We start from the raw sequence: 6,000 nt of genomic DNA, 5'->3' as shown, positions 1-6,000 counted from the left end.
AAGAACTCCCTCATGTGCCTCCCTGTAAGTCTGACAGTGAATTACATGCTTTAATATGCTGGTCACTACTGCTCTTACTAGGTGGCAGGGCTTGCTGTGGCAGATCAGGTTTGGGATAACTTCTGAGGGATGCAGCCTGATCCATTAACAGTGGAGCTGCCAGGAAGGATGTTGCATCATTCAGGCATTCTCAATGCCTGCTACTTCTTGGCTTTTTTTGTTCAGATTCTGTAAATTCTAGTGATATAAGAAATGCATTTATTTGTGCTCCTTAAAAACACCGGATAAGTGCTCCTCTGCTCATCAAGTGTGAAATATCTGGATTCCTGGGTGTCTTTCAGGTTTCCAATTACCTCTTTGGAAAGGAAAGATTTTGACTCTTGTTGAGGTAATCAGGAGTAAAGTGGTTTTGGATAATTTGGGTCTTCTACTGGTTTATTTTCATGTGCAAACCAAGTCACCAGATGAGTATGAGAGGGCTGGAAACTAACTTTACAAGATAAGATACAAGATAAGGCAGAATTACGCATCTGGAATTGAATTTAAAGAGCTACTCAAATTACTTTGCAAATGTGAACTACAGTGGCCTGCTTAATTACATGTTAATGTACTGTGCTTTTCACTAGACTTTGCCTCCTCCACCTGTAATATCTAAATAAGGGAAACTCATCATCATCGGAGCTGTCAAAGGTAGAAGTAAAGGGATGAAGGAGGAGAAGGAGAATTTTCACACTCCAGGCAGCCAAACGCTGCCCTGGAAACTCTGCCACTGGCACAACCTTGTCTCAAGGGTTCCCTGCCTTGTTATCCTACTTCCCAAGAGATACACAATACATGCTTGACAGACCAATAATCTCTTGTGCTGGCTGTCTCTGAAGTCACTGCAAGCTCCTCCAGAATGCATCAGTTGTGATATAGCCTGAAAAATCAGTCCTGTGGCATTTGAAATCAAACATCTGAAATTATTGGGCATATTAGATCATCATTTCTCCTCTGTCTCCGTCTCTTTTATATTGATCAAGTTAACATCACCCATTTTAGAAAGAAGTTAAAGATACAATCAATATTATTTGTAAAGCTCTGGAATACTAAGTGTTTTACAAGAGACATCCATAGTATCTTGGCAACATCCATAAGAAGGTTAATACATGTGTAGCAGGGCTTTCTATTATGTCATTAATAATGTTCATACTTGCACATTGCATTAGGAAGAAAAAAAGGACTCCTATAAGAGCTGCCTGTTCAATATGGATTGACTGGTGCAGGTACACGTCCAGTGTCTGAGGATGGAAGTTGCAGAGGCAACCTTCTTTGTAGGCATACCATGAGTTCTGGCTTTGACATGTTAATTCTGGTCTTGTACTGTGTCCCCTGTTCCCATCACAGGCATGCATGTGGTGTCCAGTCGTGGACATACATATGGACCCAAGAAGCTTGCAGATTTTAATTTCAGATCTTGAAAGAAAAAAAAAATACCAATCATCCTTTGAAATTATATTGACCTATGGTCATTCCCAGTTTCCTCTCTCCCTCTGCAATTTTTCCCTCATCTTGTTCTTCTTGATAGCTCTCATCACTTTTTCTCCTTTTATGTAAATGCTCCCATCCATCAGCCTGTCATTTTCCCCTTCTCTTCTTTGTTCCCTCCAACATAAGTATTGTCCCCTGTCTTCCTCTCTTCCTTTCTTTCCTTTCTCTCCTCCCTCCACTCGTATTCATGTTTCTTCATAGCTCTTGTATTCTTCCTGTGCACCAGAGATTGGCTATCAAAAGAATAGAGGAAGATTTCTCTTCCTTTCACATTGGCACTACAATGCCAATAACACTAGCAAGAAATAACTGCATGAGAATAGTTTGTTCAGTTTCCAAAGTGTTGAAGCATGTTCACTGCAGGAAGAAAGCTTGGAGAACTGAATAACTCAGTTTTCCTTGTAATGCAATTAACAATATTCAGAGACTCATACTTCTCTCAGATTGTTGTGGGTAGTAGCAAAAAGAAAAAGACAAATTTTCCTTTCACCAAAATTAAATCTTTAAATAAAAATCTGGGTTATGCTAAGGTTTCCTAATTAAAAACTTCGCTAATTATTAGCATATGCAAAATTGTGCCCTTTTTTCTGAGACTAAGGAACCTGTACTGTGACTTTTCAGTTATTGCCTCTGACAGTTTGACACCAAAGACAGATACACTGATATAGTTGGACTGTTTTGAAAAGATAGATAGAGAAAATACAAGGTCAGCTCATATTGTCTTCTTGATTTTGGACAGAACATCAGCATGTGTGTAAGTATGCACAACTTATATTTAATACCTACATACCCTAAGACCTCTCCTAAAGGTAAGGATAGTAAGCTGTCTGACACTTGTGATTGCAGGATGATTTCAGCAGAGAAATTCTGAAACTTGATGAGATAGGCAAGAACACTGAAGTATAGTACTGTAAAAGTTTAGAACGACAAATAGCAAATCTAAAAGCATCATAGATTAATGCTCTTTAACACCCATAGTTCTCTCTCCTCTCCAAATAATAAAACCTCACAAAATGTGACAAAGTTTTAGAATGAATACAGCAATAAAAAGAAACCAACCATTTGACATACATAGTGTTTAGAGAATATGCATCAAAGAATAAAACTAAATGAAACTCTATGGAAAGACTTTGATAAAGCAAGTAATTTTGTATCAGTAAGTACAGAAATTTCAATGCATAGGACAACATATATGCAAAAGTAAAAAGTTACAATGCAAAACAATACATGCAAACAAAGATGCTGCAGAGAATGGAGCTACAAATCCAGCTTGAAATATAGTGTAAAACAGTATATATCCACTGATCCCTGGTTTAAAATTTATATCCAAAGTCTAGCTCAAAGGAGCTTGAGTTACTGACTATCATAGCATCCAATCCTTTTATTAAATCAATAGCAAAACTCCAGTAGATATTCGTAATGCAGGAAGAGTCCTCTTAGGAGTACTTTTAATACAAGCCCCTACAACAGTGTATCTCAAGTGCCCTGTGCTCCATTTGCTCCTGGCCCTTCAGTTTAACTCTTTCTTATCTCCCTCTTTTCTTGGCTTTTTGGACTTTGGAGAAAGGGTTGTACTTGGATCCATCCTCTTGTGTGCTCCAAAACCTGCCTGAGTTTTTGAAAGACTGTGAAGAAAATGTTATACAACATGTAAAGTGTCCTCTCTCAGCAACAAGGGAAAGGATGGTTCCATTTGGTTTTGTCTTAACTACTTTTACAGTAGTTGACGTGAGGTCTTCCTTCTAGGAAGGGAGTCATGATTAATATATTTGTTAATTACATACACTCTAGAAGGCACAGAAATATGTTGTTGACTAATTCAAATACTCATTAAAAGCACAAGAGCATGGTTACTGTTGGTGTTTGAACTAAGCTAATTGCTTTGTAATTTTCAGATGCCTTCCCTGTAGAAAGACGTGATTCTGAAAATTAGAATAATATTTAAATGATCTGTCCTTGAACAGTCTGCCTAGTGATCTGGAGAAAGTTATCCAAATGCTACAGAGGAAGATCTAAACAGGCAAAACTCCTCATACTGGAGTTGCCAAAGGTAGAAGCAAAAGGATGAAGGAGGAGAAGGAGAATTTTCACACTCCAGGCAGCCAAATACTGCCCTGGAAACCCTGCCACTGGCACAACCTTGTCTCAGGGGTTCCCTGCCTTATTATCCGGCTTCGCACGAGAACTTCCCCCTGGTTCCTTCTACTCTGGGTGCTTCCCAGAAGTGTTCCCCTGCTCTGCGCCTCAGCGACCGGCTCCCCATCTCCGAGCCCAACCTGATAAAAATCTTCTTTTCCTCCTGTTCACCAGCAAAATCCGACGCGGGCAGGAGCGGGCCAGGGCTGCGGGGCTTCTCCTCTTCCTGCGGTGCTCCTCTAGGTGGGGTAGGCGAGTTTCACAGCGAGCGGAGCCCGCTCCGTCGCCCGCGGCTTTGCAAAACTTCCTAGCAGAGAGCGAGCGGAGAAGAAGTTGTTGGGAAGCCCCTCCGAGCCTGCAGAGCTGAGGGCTTTGGTGCGTCTGGGCTCCCTGGGTTGGAGCTGGGGACATTCATGACAAGCTCTGTGAGAAGAGGAGGCGAGCGCTGGCTGTGCCTGAGCCTCGGCACCTGTGAGAGCCTAACCGAGAGGTTGTTATCGTGTGCTCTGTACCTGTCCGAGGACCACTTCTCTGGGTTTTGGTGGTGGTGAACCCATCTGCACAAGGTAGGCTTACATCTGCTGCCTCTTCTCTGGTATGGGAGCTGCTCTGTCATGGGGATGTCACTGCAGGCTGTGGCTGGGAATCATATTGTTCTTGGGTTTCGTTTGAGCGAGAACTGAACTACTGTTCAGTGAGTTTCTCCGCTCCCAGCATTGGGCTAAAAAACTGCTTTTTTCCTATGAATGCTCAAAAGTAGCTACAGTTCCTGGTAACATCTTTGCTTAAAATCTAAAGTTTCGTCACATTTAATGTGTTTTAGACTTTCTTATTATTAAAAGTACTGATGTTCTGATCAGTTCACACAGAGGATCCAGCGGGTTTTTTGTTTGACTGGAAGTACATATTTCTCCAGAGGATAGTGGAACTGCTGTTTTGGGTTTTGTGTTAACATTACAGACTAATTTGCCTGTACATTTTAGACTGTTAGTATACTTTTGAAATCACGACCAACGCTGTAAAATATCACAGCATCGGTAGTGTTGCAGCTGACTGAATATACATGTGAATACATGTTTGTAGCATGCCGATTTCAAGATTCCGTGCATCCACAGTCTTACTGTTAAAGGGTGCTGTGGCACTGAGATCCAGAGAGGAAAGTGGGCTGTTCCTCACAGCGAGGAGTGCCTGGGTGGCAGTGGCATCTCATACCTGCTCTGAGCATGGTATTCTGTAGCTGTACATAGTGCCAGAGCAGTTTTGAAATGCCCAGCTTAGCTGCCTCTGAGGAAGCAGAGATCTCAGCTAGGGCTACAACAGTAAAGTGGCGTGCATGAGCCTTGCATGACTATAAAAGACCGTTGTTGGTACTGAGCTATCTGGTTTTAGCTGCTTCTGCTGCCATGACTACAACACTGATACCACATATTGGGAAAAAGTAAAACTAGACATTTTTATGCCTAAGAAAAAAAAAAGTGTTTTCATTTTTACAGCTATTGGAGCTTTAGGCATTACACAAAGGGGCACTGGATAGCACTTTGGATCTGTCCCCCATGGGGTAACAGGTGAGATCCTCATCCACTGTACAGATCCAAGGAGCTTAGTGATCACCGCCTCCTTATGGTGCCACCCAAAACCTCTTTATATGCCTCAAGCTACAAGGAAAACTTTCACACTCACAGCTGCTCTTTGTTGGAAGAGATGAGGCCTATGGCTACTGCTGCCACTCATCTGCAGCAGAGGCAGGAAATGATGTTGTACACTGGAGTTTCAAACCCAGGACAACCTATCATTTGAAACTCGTATTCTCTTGTTATTTTCTCTTATCAATATTATCATTTGTGGTAGCAGTAGTGGTTTGTGTTATACCTTAGTTACTGGGCTGTTCTTATCTCAACCTGTGGGAGTTACATTCTCCTGATTTTCCTCCCCATCCCTCCGGGAGTGGGGAGGGTCGGGGGGGGGGGGGGTGAGTGGACGACCTGTGTGGATTGGTTTAAACCACGACAGTGGTCTTGAAATGTTTTGGATAGCTGGTGGAAAACTCTGGCAGCTCTATAAGAAAAATCATGGGAGATGATAATTTTTAAAAGGAAATTAATATGGCTGTGCAAAGTGGAGTCAAACCCCATGACTAGGATCAGGATTACTCAGTGTGTTGTTCTTCTTCATCAGAAATGCCTAGTATATAGAAAGTAAAAAGGAAATTTAGGCATCCCCTATAGAAGAGTTATACTGGTAAGAAATTAATTCTGAAATTAAATGAAGCAAGAGCAATCAAATGCAGGAAATACCATCAGCAGCCACTTTGGCTTCACACCACTCAGTGGGAAC

General features: G+C 41.8%; 1 protein-coding gene across 2 annotated transcripts in view; it reads left to right on the top strand.

The window, feature by feature from the left end:
* Positions 1-4,015: 4,015 nt before the first annotated feature.
* Positions 4,016-6,000, top strand: part of EDAR (ectodysplasin A receptor) — a 77,413-nt gene continuing 75,428 nt past the window's right edge. For both annotated transcript variants that reach the window (XM_065677830.1, XM_065677831.1), the window contains exon 1: positions 4,016-4,232. The gene's annotated coding sequence lies outside the window, so the exon portion shown is untranslated. The remainder of the gene's footprint in view (positions 4,233-6,000) is intronic.

Source organism: Lathamus discolor, chromosome 4 (assembly GCF_037157495.1).
Source record: "Lathamus discolor isolate bLatDis1 chromosome 4, bLatDis1.hap1, whole genome shotgun sequence".
Lineage (NCBI taxonomy): Eukaryota > Metazoa > Chordata > Aves > Psittaciformes > Psittacidae > Lathamus > Lathamus discolor.
This window is presented reverse-complemented; position numbering and strand designations above follow the sequence as displayed.